Genomic DNA, 17,933 nt, shown 5'->3' on the forward strand with positions numbered 1-17,933 from the left:
CAATTGTTCGGAAAACTAGCTTTTTTACATGATGATCTACAAGCAATGCTTTAAATCCCGGTATAAACTCGCCATTACCGGTAATACCAGATACCAGACACGGGCTCGGTACGATAAAGGCCGGTACACCCAGAAAACAGTATGTCTTATGTACCAGCGGCAAATCTGGTTCTACCGGTTGAAACCGTTGAACTGGTTTGCATTATCTTAAAATCCGATTTTTAAATTTTAATCAAAAAATGATTTAAGGTAATATTGACATTCCATATTTCCAGTAATTAACTTAGCTAGTGCTTTCCATTTTATTGTTGTTGGAACTACAACAACCCACCTCATCCAATGTAATATATTGTTTATAAGTAATAAAAATGCTCTTTAAAAGCTTAAAATTTTATAAGAAAATAGTTTTTCTAAGATCAAACCATGATTAGTTATATAAATCTAATTGAGATTGGATTATTTTTGTGAGAATAATTTATATTTTATGGAATTATAGGGTAACTAGTAACCCAGTTGAACTACCCAGTACAACCCGATTTAACCGGTAAACCATTTCAGAATTTAACCCGGTATGATTTAAAAAGTGATTTTTAAAATATCGGCTGCAAGAGTAAACTTAGTTTATCCAGTTGCAGCTCCTACTAAGAGATCAAAATACGTTTATTTATCAAATAACATGTTTGAACAGTGTACTTAATTCCTGACTTCAAGGTATATCGCCAATAAACATAAAAAAGGGTAACTTCTAAAGCTTGAGAACTAGTATTTAAAAACCTCATAAAACAAAAGTAAAACAAGGTAACTTTTTACCCAATAGGCGGCCACAAAATATGATCAGGTATACAAGCTTTTGATCTTTAATATAACTTAAATAAGCTCAAGATATAATTACTCATTCAAATGAATCCAAGTCTTCAAAAGCCTCGACGTCCAATTCAAGTTAGACCAAAACTGAGACAATTTACCAAATCTGTAGAATGCATAATAATATCCAGCAAAACCTAAACTAACATGTAAGGCCCCGAACTCGGGAGGCCTCATAGTTGGGTTTAACTATTAAAACATAGTTCTTAAACTGGTAAGGTCATGCACACATAGTGGAAAACATCAAATTATACAACACATCAAGTCATCAAATATAACAATTAAAGTCATAACAGGTCAACTATGGTTAATATGATGTTAGACTTCAATCCATGTTATGGACCTCCTATCAAGCATTGATACTTGTTTAAACTTACATGCATGCTAAAAAACATTCAGCTACACTAAGTGAGTTATAATTTAGGTAAAAAAACATCAAGATATCATTTTGAGTAAAACATTATTAGATAGTTTAAAACTGTACCAAACATCAATTATGCACATCAACATCAATAATCCATATAAACATCAAATTGTGAAGCAAACTTCACCAGCCATGTTGCGTCATCTCAGTAACATTATCTATCAATACTTCTAGCAACAGATTCTAGCCATCACCAGTTTATCATAAATAATCATTCATTCAACAAATAACATCAACTATAAGCTAACAGTCGCAATAGATGGTTCCAATCATGAACTTATAGGATAGCATGCACATTAGCCTAAAATAGTAGAAATGGGTATCTAGAATTCACCTGGAAGTTAGTTTTTTAACTGCATATAATGTATAATCTGACCTTGAATTTAGTGTTTTGCAGGAAGATCATCATCACAGCTTGGAGAAGATAAAGAAGATTAACCTTATTCTTCATTGGCGTCCACCGATTTTTTACAATCATTTTCATCTTCTTTTTCTGAGCTATTCTGTTCTCTTGATCAATGACTGATCATGGAATACCTTTTCCACCCTTCGGGGCCCGCTCTCAAGTAGGCACAGTGGAGGACATCTTGTACGTCCAAAACTTACCTACTCACGAGTTTACCGAGGGGGAAGCTACGAATGTTGGGGTCGTCCGCGCAAGTGGTGTTTGCACCACCCAAACGGTAACCCCAACGAGTCATGGCGCTGGCCCGTCAACTCCAGCACCATCTAACGTATCTGCGCTGTTAGGCTTACCAGAAGGGGAGACTCTCGCCTCCGGTATGCGAAAAGCCAAGCAACCTTGTATATCATCTACGCGCAGATCAGCGCGCAACAAGAAATACTTCAGGCGCAGACGGAACCATCTCTTGTGGCAACTCCTGCACCAAGGCAGGGGGCGTATCAAACACCTCCTCAAGAGCATGTACAAAGGCAATATCACAAAGAAGACAAAGTGCGCACGATACGCACGACACTTACGATGAAACGGACAGTTACTATGAACATCCATCTCATGTGCAACAACGACGTCCATTAAGTACCTAGCTTGGGCCGCGCAACTTCAATGACGAATGGGAAAACAACACCGACGAGAACGATTCCACTTACCGTCAAGAAGAAAGCTCTTTAGTTTTTAAGCGTCTGCAGAAGAATCATGAATCATACAAGCCAAGGTCGCGCATCACATACAATGAAGCGGCAGAGCACGACTTCAACCTTGTTTATAGGCCAGCAGCAGTAGCTGAGCATTCTAAGTTAATCCAGAGCATCGCTTTGGCTCCGCTGGAGAAAGCAAAACTTCCACAAACGGTGGGTAAGTTTAATGGTCTAACTTATCCGGATGACCACATTCAGATTTTTACAAGTGTTGGTGTAGTAGGCGGATGGACCATGCCTATGTGGTGACATCTTTTCGTTCAAACACTCACGGGAGCTGCTTGTGCGTGGTTCGACAGCCTCCCCACAGGAATAATCAAATCATGGATTGATTTCCAAGAACAGTTTCTGGCCCACTTCAGCCAGCAAAGGCGATACAAGGGCGATACATCTAAAGTCATGAACATCTGGCGACGTGAGAACGAAGGTTTGGGAGATTTTATCACTCCCTTCAACAAGGAGTGTTTAGAGATTGATGGCATAAGCAAAGATCTGATGCGCACCCACTTCAAGAAGGCAATCCATTGTGATAGTCTAATCTGGACTATCACGGGCAGAGACGGTATGCCCAAAGAATGGGACAAACTGATGGTAGTAGCCAAGGTGGTCGCGCAAATGGAGGAATCACTAACTGGAAGCAAGTCCAGTTATTATCCTTATAATCGTTATTCAAGAGTCAACACGCACGATTCTAACAGACGCAACAAGGAGAACAAGAACCCTGGCTGGAAGTCGAATCAGTCCAGCGGTTATAAAGAGAGGCCTAGTTACAAGGAGGATGCGCGCGCCACCATAGACAGAATCGGATACCACAAGGCGGTGAAGAATGAGAATACGGAGAAGCACTGGACTCCGTTAAATAAGACACCTAAAGAGGTTCTTATGACGGAGAATCACGATTTCAAAGCTCCCAAACCCATGTCAAATAAGAAGGGTCAAGAGCCTAATATATGTTGTGATTTCCACAAAGACACAGGCCATTTGACTGACGACTGCATCAGTTTGGGCCAAGAGATTGAGAAGGCTTTCAAAAGCGGAAAATTGGGTCACTTAGAGAAGAATGTGTGCAAAGAGACGCGCCAGATACAGAGAAACGACGATGGGGGTCAGAAGAAAGTATGTCGGTTAGAGACACACATGCTTGATGGATCAAGAGGAAGCGCGAAAAGCAAGGGCAAGCGCCTATTTGAACCATCATGGCATGAGCAGCAAGTAATTTTTCTGGTAATGCAAGGGGGGCCCGCGCCACACGCCCTGTCGTCATTACCGACATCATTGGCCACTACGAGACAAACTATGTCTTCATCGACCCCAGGAGCACAGCTGATATAATCTACGAGCAATGTTCTGATATGTTTGATCCTGAAGAAAAGGCACGCCTTGAACCGGCGGATTACCCGTTGTCTGGTTTTTGTAACGAAACGTATTTCCACTGGGTCAGATCAACTTTCCAGTTACGTTGTCTGATGGAAAACATTCAAGAACAACCAATGTTAACTTCATGGTCATGTCAGTTAAATCAAGACATGATGTCTTGATTGGAAGAGAAACACAGGGTGAAATGTGCATGGTAACATCCACCCCACACTCTGCAATTGGTTTCCCCACAGAAGCAGGGGTGGCATTTATCTACTTAACAAAAGAAGTCATGGAAATTGATGAAGCTAGGCCAGTGAAGGCCAGCAAGGTTATGCCTCCAACAGAACCAGAGAAGTGGGTCTTGAACCACAAGTACCTAGAACAAACTGTGACCATTGGTCACGCGATATCTCCTAACATCAGGTCATTTTAAAGCAACTGCTTTTCAGAAATATGGATATATTCACCTGCACACCGTCAGACATGACTGGCGTCCCACGCGACATCACTGAGCATTGCTTAAACACTTTCCCATCAGTCGAGCCAAAGGTGCAACGAGAGCGTAGCCTTGGGTCCAAAAAGACCAAGAAAATGAACGAGTGGGCTATCAGACCTGGGTCGCGAACCCAGTTATGGTCGAGAAGTCTACTGGGGGGTGGCACTTTGTGTCGATTATAAAGATCTTAATAAAGCATGCGCAAAAGATTGTTACTCCCTGCCCGAAATAGACAAGAAAATAGACTCTCTCGCGCCATTCTGTTGGAAGTGTTTCTTGGATTGCTACAAGGGTTACCACCAAGTCCAGATGGCCCTAGAAGACGAAGACAAAACCGTTTTTCGCACAGAAATCAGTATCTTTTGCTACACCAAGATGCCCTTCGGGCTTCGCAATACCGGCGCAACATACCAGAGACTGATGGACAAAACCTTCAACGATGTGATATTGGAAAACACACTTAGGTTTACATTGATGACTTGGTGATAAAAGCCTAGAGGAAGATCAAAGGTTAAAAGACATTAAAAAAACATTCGACTCCCTTCGAAGCGTAAACATGAAGCTCAACCCGAGCAAAGGTTCTTCTGGGATAGAAGAAGGCAAGTTTCTAAGGTTCATGGTCACTAAAGGCGGTTTCAAAGTCAACCCTGAGAAGGTTCAAGCTATAGAGAGGACTCCATCTCCACGCACCATCAAGGAGATGCAGTGGCTAGCCGGCCGTCTGGTCGCGCTCAATCAATTCTTGTCAAATCACGCCGCAAAATCATATCATTTCATCAGCACCCTACGCAATTGTGTGAAAAAGAACGAGTTCAAATGGACACCAGAAGCCGAATCAGCTTTTCAATAAATGAAGGAGTGCCTGATACAGCTCCCCACCCGGATAGCACCGCTTGAAAAGGAGCCCTTGATATTGTACTTGTCTGCTTCAGACAAGGCAGTTGGCTCAGTTTTACTTGTAGAGATGGAGGGACTGCAGACTTCAAATTATTATGTGAGTAGAATGCTAACCGATCCGGAAACACACTACTCAATAATGGAAAAGTTAGTCCTCGCGCTGGTGCATGCTTCAAGGAGGTTGTGCAGATATTTATAGGTCATGTAACCACTATCCTTACCAATTTTCATATTTGTAACATTCTTCAAAAGCCCGCGATCTCGGGAAGATTTGTGGCACCTGGGGAAAATCCACAGTCATCGTGATTTATCACATCACTCCTCTGAGTTACTTATCAAATTTCGGGACGCAATTTCTTTCAAGGTGGGGATGATGTGATGACCCGTAACTTCCAGAACCTTTCATTGCATTTATCTTTTGTTTTACGTTGTACGTTACTTGGATATTATATCTCTCGTTATAAGTAATCGGTTACGTGTTATGTGTTATGTGAATATGCCATGTATGTATACATCTTGTCGCACCAAACCACTTGGGCCGCACACCACACTTGAGCCATACTTGTTTGCGGGCCAAACCCTCTCTTCTAATGGTTAGGAGCTTTCGGCCCAAACCTCCTTCGAAGCCCAAGAAGGGGGCCGCCTCACTTATGTGATCGCATATACACCCAGGAGTGGAAATACTCCTCATTATTTTGCAAGCATGCTCGAAACCCTAGCACACTCGTTCACTCTCGGTGATCGACGGCAGGAAACCTTCTCCTCCGAAGCTTCTTGTGCTTAAATACCTCTCTTCATCTCTCGGTTAGTATAATCCACAGTATTGTATGTATGTATTGTTGTATTCAAATATGATCTGTGTGCTTATGCGTAGGTTGGGTTTGATTAGCATGATATTCTTGTTTTAATCGTGTATTGATTGTCTTCGGTTAGGTGTATATTTACTTGATTATGGTTAGTATATTGACGTCAAGGGTGGATCGAATCCCATGTTGTTAGGGTTTAGAAATATAGATGTAAATCATAATCATGTTAGAGAAGGAATTGGTTGCAGGATTAGTCTATGATGAAACTGTTGGATGATGATTTAGGGAAATTATGTTGAATGTTTAGGGTCATAATCTCAACAATGGTGTAACGGTTTTGATTTGGAATGGTGTGAATGATTTTTGTTGATTGCGTTAAAAACGGGAGAATGGGTAACGGATTCCGTTAATTATGGTAAATAAATGATAAGGAAACAAAAGATAACTGATCGCACAAACACTTCTGATCGTACAAACAGAACCTTGTCGCACAACTTGTATTGGATCGTACAAGTTCAATGGGCTTGGGCATATCTGGGTTGCATGAACTTGGGCGGATCGCACAAGTTGTTGGGCCGCACACACACCGATCGCACAACCCAAAGCCCCAATCGCACACCTTGGGTCCAGTCTCACAAGTCATCTAATCGCACACTTTGCAATTGGGCCTGTCACGTTGGGCCATGGGCCGAACTGGATCGCACAAGTGGCAGCTTGGTCGCACACCAGGGCTGGATCGCACAATTCCTCTCCGGTCGCACAAGGCCTTGGGCTGTAGAAGGGTTGGGCCTGAATGACTGGGCCGCACACTTGTGTACTTGATGTTTGGACTGTTACGTGGTACGTGTTTATGAACTTGCATGTTAGTCTGTATGTTATTGAATGATTTCGTGATGCTATGTGTTGTCCGTTACGTGCTATGTGATGTTACCTGTTAAATATGTGGTTCTCTAGTAAACAAAACTGACTGATATTGATAACCATGTTAGGATGTGGTTGATCAAGTGTGAACAAGTAAATTAAATTACCAAGCAATCCAAGGTGAGTTCACTTCTCTTGAGCATGCGTCCCGGTGGGTGGGATAATTAAACGGGTATTCCTAATGGAATAAGTCTTTTGGGTAAAAACTGGGATGTTGGATAATACACTCATTTCCTATCACCATAAGTCCCATATTCTACAGAATAGTTACTTGAGAGGTAACGGGGTATTAGTTGATAGCGCTATTAGGCTTGGCAACCTCACACCGTACTTGAGAGGACGGGCGTGAACTAATGACCTTAATCACAACCAATGCTTAGATAGGGGGCATTGGGGACGGGAAAACAAACTGACGCCATCTTGTACGGTATTGAGTTATTATCGACATTATCTTCGGAATTGTTACTAAACTGAACTAATCACTTGGTAACTAAGCGTTTTGTAAAAACCAAACTCGCCAGCGTTTTGCTGATACATTTGTTGCATGCTCGCAGGTCGTTAGATTTTACGGACAAGGAACTTGCTATCCGGGATTGCTGGAGTAGTCATGGGCCGATCCTTTTGGAATTATGAGACAAGCTTACTAATTATCGTACATTTGATTTTGCAACATTAAGCAATGATTTATTTTATGCTTCCGCTGGACACATTAAACTTTGGGTTATGTTTGAGAATGTTTTAATTTAATAAATGGAATTTCTTATAATATCTTGTTGATAGTTCAATGTGATTGGTGGCTAGATCCTGGTACGTCACACGCCTAGCGGGGTTTCCGCATGTGGTATTTTGGGGGTGTGACAGTTTGGTATCAGAGCCACTAGTTACAGTGAACTAGGTTTTAAAACGTTTTTATAAAACCAGACTATAACCAAACAGTTCTGAAATCGACCATGACACTCAGCTCCAGATTACAAGGTTTGTCTCTCGTTTACTTATTGCCCAGCATAACTAGTGTACACTTATGTATGACATTGCATGTGACCGCACACTTAGCACTACAGTATTAGATCACGTGTTACTTGCCTATGTTATGTGACTGATTGTGTGACGTTCCCTATAGACTTTCGTGATCTATGTTTTGGGATGTCTTTTGTCTTGATACTCGAAACAGAGGAACCTTCTTACGCGAGTTGAGAGGAGCTGAGATAGACATGCAAATCACATTATTATTATGGGTGCACACATAATGATAAGGTGGGTGCATGTGAGTCCCAGTGAGGCTTAACGAGTGTGAAGGGGGTTATGTTCCGTTGTTTGACATAGTAATGGAACTCAGTAATCTATAGAAGTCATAGCGATGTTTGACTCCTACTCATCTTGACCCTTAACCTTTTCCACTCTTCTTATATAGAATCATGAGCGGACGAAACGGTGGACGTGGTGGAGGCCGTGGCGGTGGACATGGCAACATTGTGATGTCCCAAGCTGAACTAACCAACTTGATTAATAATCGTGTGGCTGAAGCCCAAGCAGCTCAGCAGGCTAGTACGATATGTGCCAAATACTATTTATCCTTGTGTCGCGTACTCGACTCTTACCCGTGTGTTGTATTTTCTTACATCCTTAGGTCAACACGTGAATCAGAATCAAAACAATCCACCTGTTTGCACGTTCAAAACATTCATGGATTGTAAGCCCCAGACATTTAGTGGGACTGAAGGAGTAATGGGGTTACTTCGCTGGTTTGAGAAAGCAAAGTCGGCCTTTGCCATGTGTAACTGTCCTGCTGGGGACAGAGTGAAGTATGCTTCGGGCACACTCGAAGATGGCGCCTTGACTTGGTGGAACTCCCAAGTCCAAATGCTGGATATCGAAATGGCGAACGCAACTACTTGGGACGATTTCAAGGAGCTGATGCGAGAAGAGTACTGCCCTCAAGATGAGATCCAAAAGTTGGAGAATGAGTACTACAACCTGAAGATGGCAGGCTCTGAAATCGAGGCATATACGAAGCGATCTCATGAACTTGCGAACATGTGTCCTAACTTATCGCGACCACCACATCATAGAATTAAGCTGTACATTAATGGTCTAGTGATGTGCGTTAGGTGTGATATAATTTAGATGTATATTTAAGCCCTTTCTACTCTTTTAGCCAAGTTTTAAATTTATAAAACACGATATTCACTAACACTAAACACACATATGGGCAAGTGCACCCATCGTGGACGTAGTATAGTGTTGGTAAGATACCGAGGTCGTCCAAGGACACAAGAGCTTTTAGTACCGGTTTATCCTCAACGTCTAATCAAATCAAAAAGTTAGAAAAGATTTTTAAACTAAGAAAATAAAAACTAACTAAATGCTGAAAAATAAAAATAAAATAAAAACAGATAGACAAGATGAATCACTTGGATCCGACTCGTGTATTAGTATAACCTTTGATTATTTTCGCACTTTTGCACTTGTTTAAGAGATTATCTTAGTTATTGTAGTAGGCCCCTCTTTTGAAGGCGACGTTACCCTCAACCCAGTAGTTTGAGTCAGCAAGGATACAATCCTAAAGGGTTGGATTATTGGAAGATAATGAATTAAGTTATTAATGCAAATTGTGGTAGGCCCCGCTTTTGGCGGTGACGTTACCCTCGGCTTAAGTAGTCTGAGTCAGCAGGGATACAGTCCTAAATAGCCGGGTTATAGTATTAATAGTAGTTAACTTATGAGGGGGTCAAAGAGTTTGGATCCCCGCCATCCAATACCTATGGGCATTGAAGGAGATCCTACTAAATTTGACGCAGGTCCCTTGCAGGACCTCTAAACGCTGAACAAGGGCAAGACCCTTACCAAACCGTTCCCTTACCCCCCGACCAGGTAGCCAACATACCTCCATATAGATCGTGGAGATATGAATGGTGAAAATCTTTTATTTTATATAGACAGTAAAATAATGCCAAGACACCACGGACAAACGATAAGGAAAGATCAGCTTCAACATAAGCAACTAGTTATTAAAGTCATTAATACAAAACCAAATAAAAAGTGCAAAAGATTAAAAATAAAAAGTATTATACTAAACACTTGTCTTCACCAAGTGATGTAAGAGACTTAGGCAAACATGGTCTTTGATTGTCAAGAACTCTTACGATCAATCTTGGATCCCGAGACGACTCACACACTCTATGATGGACAATGGATGATGGTGGTGGATGATGGTGTTATGATGGTGGTGGGTGGTGGATGAAGTGTGAGAGAGGTGGTGTGCCAAGGGATGAGTTGAAATGAAACCAAGCACTCCTATTTATAGGCTGAACATGAGGCTGGGCACGGCCCCATGTCCGCTGGACACGTCCCCGTGCCCGTCTGACACTCTCTCTCTTCATTAATTGTAATTCGCAATTACAATTAATGCGCCTGCTGTACTTTCGCCACGCCCCCGTGCTCACTGGACACGGCCCCGTGGTGGGCAATAGAAGCTTCTATAGGTTTGTCTTTTCTGCTGCTTCTTGGGCACGGCCCCGTGCTGGCTGAGCACGGGGCGTGTTCAGTCTTCTGTTTTCTCTTCTTTGCTTGGGAGGATGTTGTTGAGGGTTCGGGCAATCCACTTTTGTTCCTTTTCTTGTATTTATGTTAGAATTAGCTGTCTTTTTGCTTCTTTTGTGAATTTGAGCTCATTTCATCCTGAAAATACAAAAGGAAGACAAAAACACTCTTTTTCCAACATTAGTACTCAAAAGGGTTAGTTTTATGCCTTATTTGATGTAATTTATATGTTGCATTTTACACACATCATCTAGCACCACAGGTCAAGGGTTTAGTCATTGCAGCGAATCTTGACAACTTGCCTGAAATCATCCGCTTAGCCCACAAGATCACAGATCAGGAGGTGGAGTGTGGCTCGCTACCACCACGTGTTTCTACTACTGCCCCTACTACTACAGCTACTACCCCCGCTATTGACAACAAACGCAAATGGAATGATGCGGACAAAGTGTCCAACTCAAACCAATCATAGAAGAAGCCAGACAACAGTAACAACCGCAGCTTTAGTCAGTCATCCTTTATTAACCAAAACCAGAGCAACAATTCGAATCAGGGTTCTTACACGGGGAAACAACCAAAGTGTAGCAAGTGCAACTACCATCATCGTGGGTCGTGCACTCGAATCTGTCACAGGTGCAACAAAGTGGGCCATATGGCTAGGGATTGCAGGGCCCCGTTCCCTAAACAGCAACAGCAGCAACTTCCACAGCAACAGCAGCCGCAGCAACAGGAAAGGCAGCGGCCTCAACAGAACCAGGGTAATCGTAAGGGGTGCTTCCAGTGTGGAGACGCGGGTCATTTTAGGAGGGACTGCCCTCAATTGAATCAGAATGCTGGGAACAACAACAACGGGAACAATGGTGGGAATGGTGCGCGTGGAAGAGTCTTTACTATTGGCATTGGGGAAGCTAGGAATGATGGCAATGTTGTGACCAGTACGTTTTCTATGAACGATCTTTTTGCTTCTATTTTATTCGACTTTGGTGCTGACTGGAGTTATGTGTCCTTGGAGTTCAGTCGTCAGTTAGGGTTAACTCAAACACCCCTTGTAAGTAAACACGTAGTAAAATTGGCTGATGGCAAGTTAATTGAAGCCTTACATGTTCATTTTGGGTGCAAAATCGATCTTATGGGCCAAGTGTTTGACATTGACCTACTTCCCGTTACTCTTGGAAGCTTTGATGTGGTCGTTGGCATGGATTGGTTGTCGAAGCACCAAGCGTAGATTCTTTGTAAGGAGAAAATCGTACGTATTCCTCTTCCTAGTGGAGAATCTCTGTCAGTACGCGGTCATCGAAGCGATGCAATGGTTAACCTTATTTCAACTATGAAAGCCCAGAAGTATCTACGAAAGGGCTATCCTGCTATTCTAGCACTCATTACTGAGACTCAGCCTGAGGAAAAGAGAATCGAAGATCTGCCTGTTGTTCATGAGTTTTCTGATGTATTCCCTGAGGAACTTCCTGGTTTACCTCCTCACCGTCAGGTGGAGTTCCAGATCGACCTTACGCCCGGAGCAGCCCCGATTGCTCGTGCTCCTTATCGTCTTGCACCAGGAAAGCTGCAAGAACTGTCTAATCAAATCCAAGAACTGTTGGATAGAGGCTTTATCCGACCCAGTTCTTCGTCTTGGGGAGCCCCAGTTTTATTCGTGAAGAAGAAAAACGGATCTTTTCGTATGTGCATAGTTTACCGTGAACTCAACAAGGTGACGGTTAAGAACCGTTATCCTTTGCCGCGTATCGACGATCTGTTTGACCAATTACAAGGGTCAAGCTTCTACTCGAAATTGACTTAAGATCGGGCTATCATCAGATGAGAGTCCGAGAGGAGGATGTTCCTAAAACGGCTTTTCGAACGCGGTATGGCCACTACGAGTTTCTGGTTATGCCATTTGGCTTAACTAACGCACCAACGGTCTTTATGGACCTCATGAACCGTGTGTGCAAATCGTATCTCGACGATTTCGTCATTGTGTTTATTGATGACATTCTAATCTATTCTAAGAGCAAGGAGGACCACGAGCGGCACTTGCGTCTTATCTTAGAGCTCCTTAGAAAGGAGCAACTCTACGCGCAGTTTTCTGAGTGCGACTTCTGGATTCGAGAAGTACACTTCCTTGGCCACATTGTTAACGAATTGGGAATACATGTGGATCCCGCTAAGATTGATGCTATCAGAAATTGGGCGGCACCAAATAATCCTTCGGAGGTGCGACAGTTTCTAGATGTCGCAGGATATTACCGTAGATTTATCAAAGACTTCCCAAGGATCGCTCAACCTCTTACCTCGTTGACACAAAAAGGGGTTGTATACTCTTGGGGAACAAAGTAGGAAGACGCTTTTCAGCTGTTGAAATAAAAACTTTGTAGTTTACCAATCTTGTCCTTACCTGAGGGTACTGAAGATTTCGTGGTCTACTGTGATGCTTCTATTCAGGGTCTCGGCTGTGTGCTGATGCAACGTGAGAAGGTGATCGCTTACGCTTCTCGACAATTGAAGATTCATGAGAAGAATTACACAACTCATGACTTAGAGTTGGGGGCCGTGGTTTTCGCGTTCAAAATCTGGAGGCATTACTTGTACGGTACCAAATGTACTATTTATACCGACCACAAGAGCCTTCAGCACATATTTGATCAGAAGGAGTTGAACATGCGATAGCGTTGCTAGGTGGAACTATTGAACGATTATGATTGTGCAATCAAGTACCATCCGGGCAAAGCTAACGTGGTAGCCGATGCCCTTAGTCGCAAGGAAACGAAACCAAAACGTGTTCGCGCTCTACAGCTCACTATCCACTCTAATTTACCTAACTAGATTCGTTCAGCCCAAACTAAAGTGTTGAAGGACGAGAACCTTAAAGCTGAAGAAATGAGAGGCTTGGAGAAACAACTTGTGGAACAATCTGACGGTATTCGCTATCTTATGGAGCGAATATGGGTTCCTTTGTACGGGAATCTTAGAGAGCTCGTGATGGACGAAGCACACAAATCTCGATATTCTATTCATCTGGGTTCTGATAAGATGTATCAGGATCTAAAAGTCTTGTACTGGTGGCCGAAGATGAAAGCTCACATCGCAGCGTATGTGAGTAAATGTTTGACTTGCGTGAAAGTCAAAGTGGAATATCAGAAACCATCTGGTCTGCTTTAGCAACCAGAAATACCCATGTCGAAATAGGAGCAGATCGCCATGGACTTTGTCACTGGCTTGCCTAGAACTCAAAGCGGGAACGATACCATTTGGGTGATCGTAGACCGTCTGACGAAATCTGCGCACTTCCTAGCCATCAAGGAAACTGATAAGTTCTCTCAACTAGCTGGTGTTTATCTAAAAGAGGTGGTTTCTAGGCATCGGGTGCCGACTACTATCATCTCTGATCGTGATCCGCGTTTCATATTTCGACATGAGTACTGCTTATCACCCACAGACGAATGGTCAAAGCGAACGAACCATCCAGACACTTGAAGACATGCTGCGAGCTTGCGTGATCAATTTTCGGTAAAGGTTGGGAGAAACACTTGCCTTTGATAGAGTTCTCTTACAACAACAGTTACCATTCCAGCATCCAGGCAGCTCCATTCGAAACATTGTACGGACAGAAATGTAGTTCTCCTCTCTGTTGGGCTGAGGTGGGTGACAGCCAGATCACAGGTCCAGAACTCATACTTGAAACCTCAGAGAAAATTGTCCAGATCAGAAACCGTATGGCGACAGCGGGAGACCGCCAGAAAAGCTACGCTGATAAGCGTAGGAAGCCCTTGGAGTTCGCCGTAGGCGATCGCGTTATGTTGAAAGTCTCACCCTGGAAGGGTGTGGTGCGCTTTGGGAAGCGCGACAAACTTAATCCGCGTTACGTCGGGCCATTCAAAATTTTGTAGCGAATTGGTAAAGTGGCGTACAAACTCGAGTTACCTGCTGAGTTGGGTAACGTTCATGATGTCTTCCATGTCTCGCAACTAAAGAAGTGTTTGTCCGATGAAACACTTGTGGTACCATTTTAAGAACTAAAAGTCGATAACAAATTGCAGTTTGTCAAAGAACCCATCGAAATTATGGACCGGGAAGTTAAGGACCGTAAACACAGTCGAATTCCAATCGTGAGAGTTCGTTGGAACTCAAGGCGAGGACCAGAGTTCACATGGGAACGCGAGGATCAGATGAAGCTCAAGCATCCTCAGCTATTCAAACCTGCTCAATCTAATCGTGAAGCAACTGGTGAATTTCAGGACGAAATTCCCTTTCAAGTTGGGGATGATGTGGCACCTGGGGAAAATCCACAGTCATCTTGATTTATCACTTCACTCCTCTGAGTTGCTTATCAAATTTCGGGACGAAAATTCTTTCAAGTTGGGGATGATGTGACGACACGTAATTTCCAGAACCTTTCATTGCAATTATCTTTTGTTTTACGTTGTGCGTTAGTTGGATATTATATCTCTGGTTATAAGTAATCGGATACGTGTTATGTGTTATGTGAATATGCCATGTATGTATACATCTTGTCGCACCACACCACTTGGGTCGAACACCACACTTGAGCCATACTTGTTTGCGGGCCAAACCCACTCTTCTAATGGTTAGGAGCTTTCGGCCCAAACCTCCTTCGAAGCCCAAGAAGGGGGCCGTCTCACTTATGTGATCGCATATACACCCAGGAGTGGAAATATTCCTCATCATTTTGCAAGCATACTCGAAACCCTAGCACACTCCTTCACTCTCGACAATCGATGGCAGGAAACCTTTTCCTCCGAAGCTTCTTGTGCTTAAATACCTCTCTTCATCTCTCGGTTAGTATAATCCACAGTATTATATGTATGTATTGTTGTATTCGAATATGATCTATGTGTTCATGCGTTGGTTGGGTTTGATTAGCAAGATATTCTTGTTTTAATCGTGTATTGATTGTCTTCGGTTAGGTGTAGATTTACTTGATTATGGTTAGTATCTTGACGTCAAGGGTGGATTGAATCCCTTGTTGTTAGGGTTTAGAAATATGGATGCAAATCATGATCATATTAGAGAAGGAATTTGTTGCATGATTAGTCTGTGATGAAACTGTTGGATGATGATTTAGGGAAATTATGTTGAATGTTTAGGGTCATAATCTCAACAATGGTGTAACGGTTTTGATTTGGAATGGTGTGAATGATTGTTGTTGATTGCGTTAAAAACGGTACAATGGGTAACGGATTTCTGTTAATTATGGTAAATAAATGATAAGGAAACAAAAGATAACTGATCGCACAAACACTTCTGATCGCACAAACAGAACCTGGTCGCACAACTTGTATGGGATCGCACAAGTTCAGTGGGCTTGGGTATATGTGGGTTGCATGAACTTGGGCGGATCGCACAAGTTGTTGTGTCACACCCCAACCAATGGCGGAAACATCGGGATGAGACGAAGTGTGAAGATTGCTCGAGACATCATAACACTATTTGTGACGATAATTAAATAATTCCCATTTCATTTCATAACTTTCAATTGTCAACATTACATAAACTCAAGTAACAACAACTTCAAAAGAAATACATGATAACATAAGCAAAATTGATACGACATATTAAACCTAAACGTCTATATGTGTATCTAGGCATCAACGCTACTTCTTTTCATAGCATCGTCATCATCAACCTGTAACATGTTTAAAATACAATTCAATGCAAAAGCAAAGGCGAGTATACAAGTTTGGTACGTACATAACAAAAGATAAGTTTTTAAACAATTCCTCATAGCAAGCATGTGATTCAAGATAAAAATTTAAATATGGCATGTGTCTAGCATATCAACCCAAAAGAGACGCAACATGCTCATGACATAACCTCAAGTCTACGGGCGGGTCGTCAATCCTATAGCGCTACATATGTCACGGTTAGGCTCGTACGAAGTTAATGATAAGTTCAACACATAAGAATCACCCAAGTTTAAAGTATCAAGCCATCACGTATACAAGCATGTTATAGGAATGTTCATGTGTTTAAGCAAAATGTTCATGTGTAAGTTTTTGATAAGTAAACATGTTACACCCCAAAAGTGGTAAAAGTAAAAAAGGGGAAATACGATTATACTCACATAATTGCTAAGTCTTCCGATTATCCAAGTGTTGACGGACATATGAGTTTAGGAGGATGGAACACCGAAGTCTCGAGATTATGAGTGGTTGCGTTTACGATTCCTTGTAAAATGACGCACGAGTAAAGGTTGAGAAACCGAATGAACGAGAGTGATTATCCTAGATATTATAACTTCATAACACGATCAAATTGATACTTACAAGTTAGATATAGTTTATAAATTAATTTTTGTAAATCGTTAATAATTTATGTTATTAGTAAAATTTTAAGGTTTTATTAATATAGGTAAAAAAAAGATAAAAAGAGATTATAAATGGTTAATTAAATGGGACTTAATGCTAAAAAAAAAGAATTCAAGTTGAATACTCGAAAACAAACGGCCAAAAATCAGCCATTAAACAACTCAATATATTAAACATCTTTCATTGAAAATTGTACCCGATAAGTAAAAGACAAACAAAAAAAAAGTATTTTATAAAGAATAAATTTCTTTTTTTTTATAAATAAGTTGTATTTAAAATTTTAAAACTTTAACAGTGAATATGATTTAATTATTTAATTTATTGCCTCATACTTAGATGTTTATTTTATGAATAATAATAATAATACATCCAAGGACCAATTTTCTTTAGCAAATTCTGTTCATGATGTAATCATACATCTATAAAATAATTTAAATAAAGCATCCATGCAAAAGTCTATAATCTATAATCCCATTATAGTAATAAAATAAGATAGTGGTTACTATTTCTAAAATGTTGTATTTGAGTTACTATGTGTCTTCTTCATAAAAAAAAAAAAACAAAACTCATGGCCGACTGTTATATATGATTCTCATAGTTTCAGTTGATTGACTCAAGTACACTGTCGAGAGAAAGATGCATAACAACAGGAGATTAAACGAAAACAAGATGAACAAGAAAGTATACCAAACGTGAGATGATTCCCATTGCGAACTGAGCCCACTGGTGCGACTCGACCCGAACCACTAGAACCGAACTAAACTGAGACAAAATCATTGGACTTGAATCGAAGTTTAAACAAAAATAAAATCCAAACGCGATGCCTGAACTGAACCGAGAACTCACAGACCCGAGAACCAAAACTGATGTTGACTGAGTGTTGACCAGAACTTGAACCCGGTGCCAGAATTGAACAACCGCGAAAACAACCACCACTTTCACCGCCACCGTCACAGGTACGACTTCGGCCAATGCTCCGCCGCCGCCGCCAGTCGTCGTGTCGCACCACCATCACCATCCCAACCAGGCATCACCGGAACCACTCCCACCGTCGCCATCATCGCAGCTTCAACATCATCGTCTTTTAACAACATCACCGACTGGAGTCCGGTTCTTGAGGGAGAGGGAGCAGGGAGTCGTAGATA

Source organism: Helianthus annuus, chromosome 2 (genome assembly GCF_002127325.2).
Source record: "Helianthus annuus cultivar XRQ/B chromosome 2, HanXRQr2.0-SUNRISE, whole genome shotgun sequence".
Classification (NCBI taxonomy): Eukaryota; Viridiplantae; Streptophyta; class Magnoliopsida; order Asterales; family Asteraceae; genus Helianthus; species Helianthus annuus.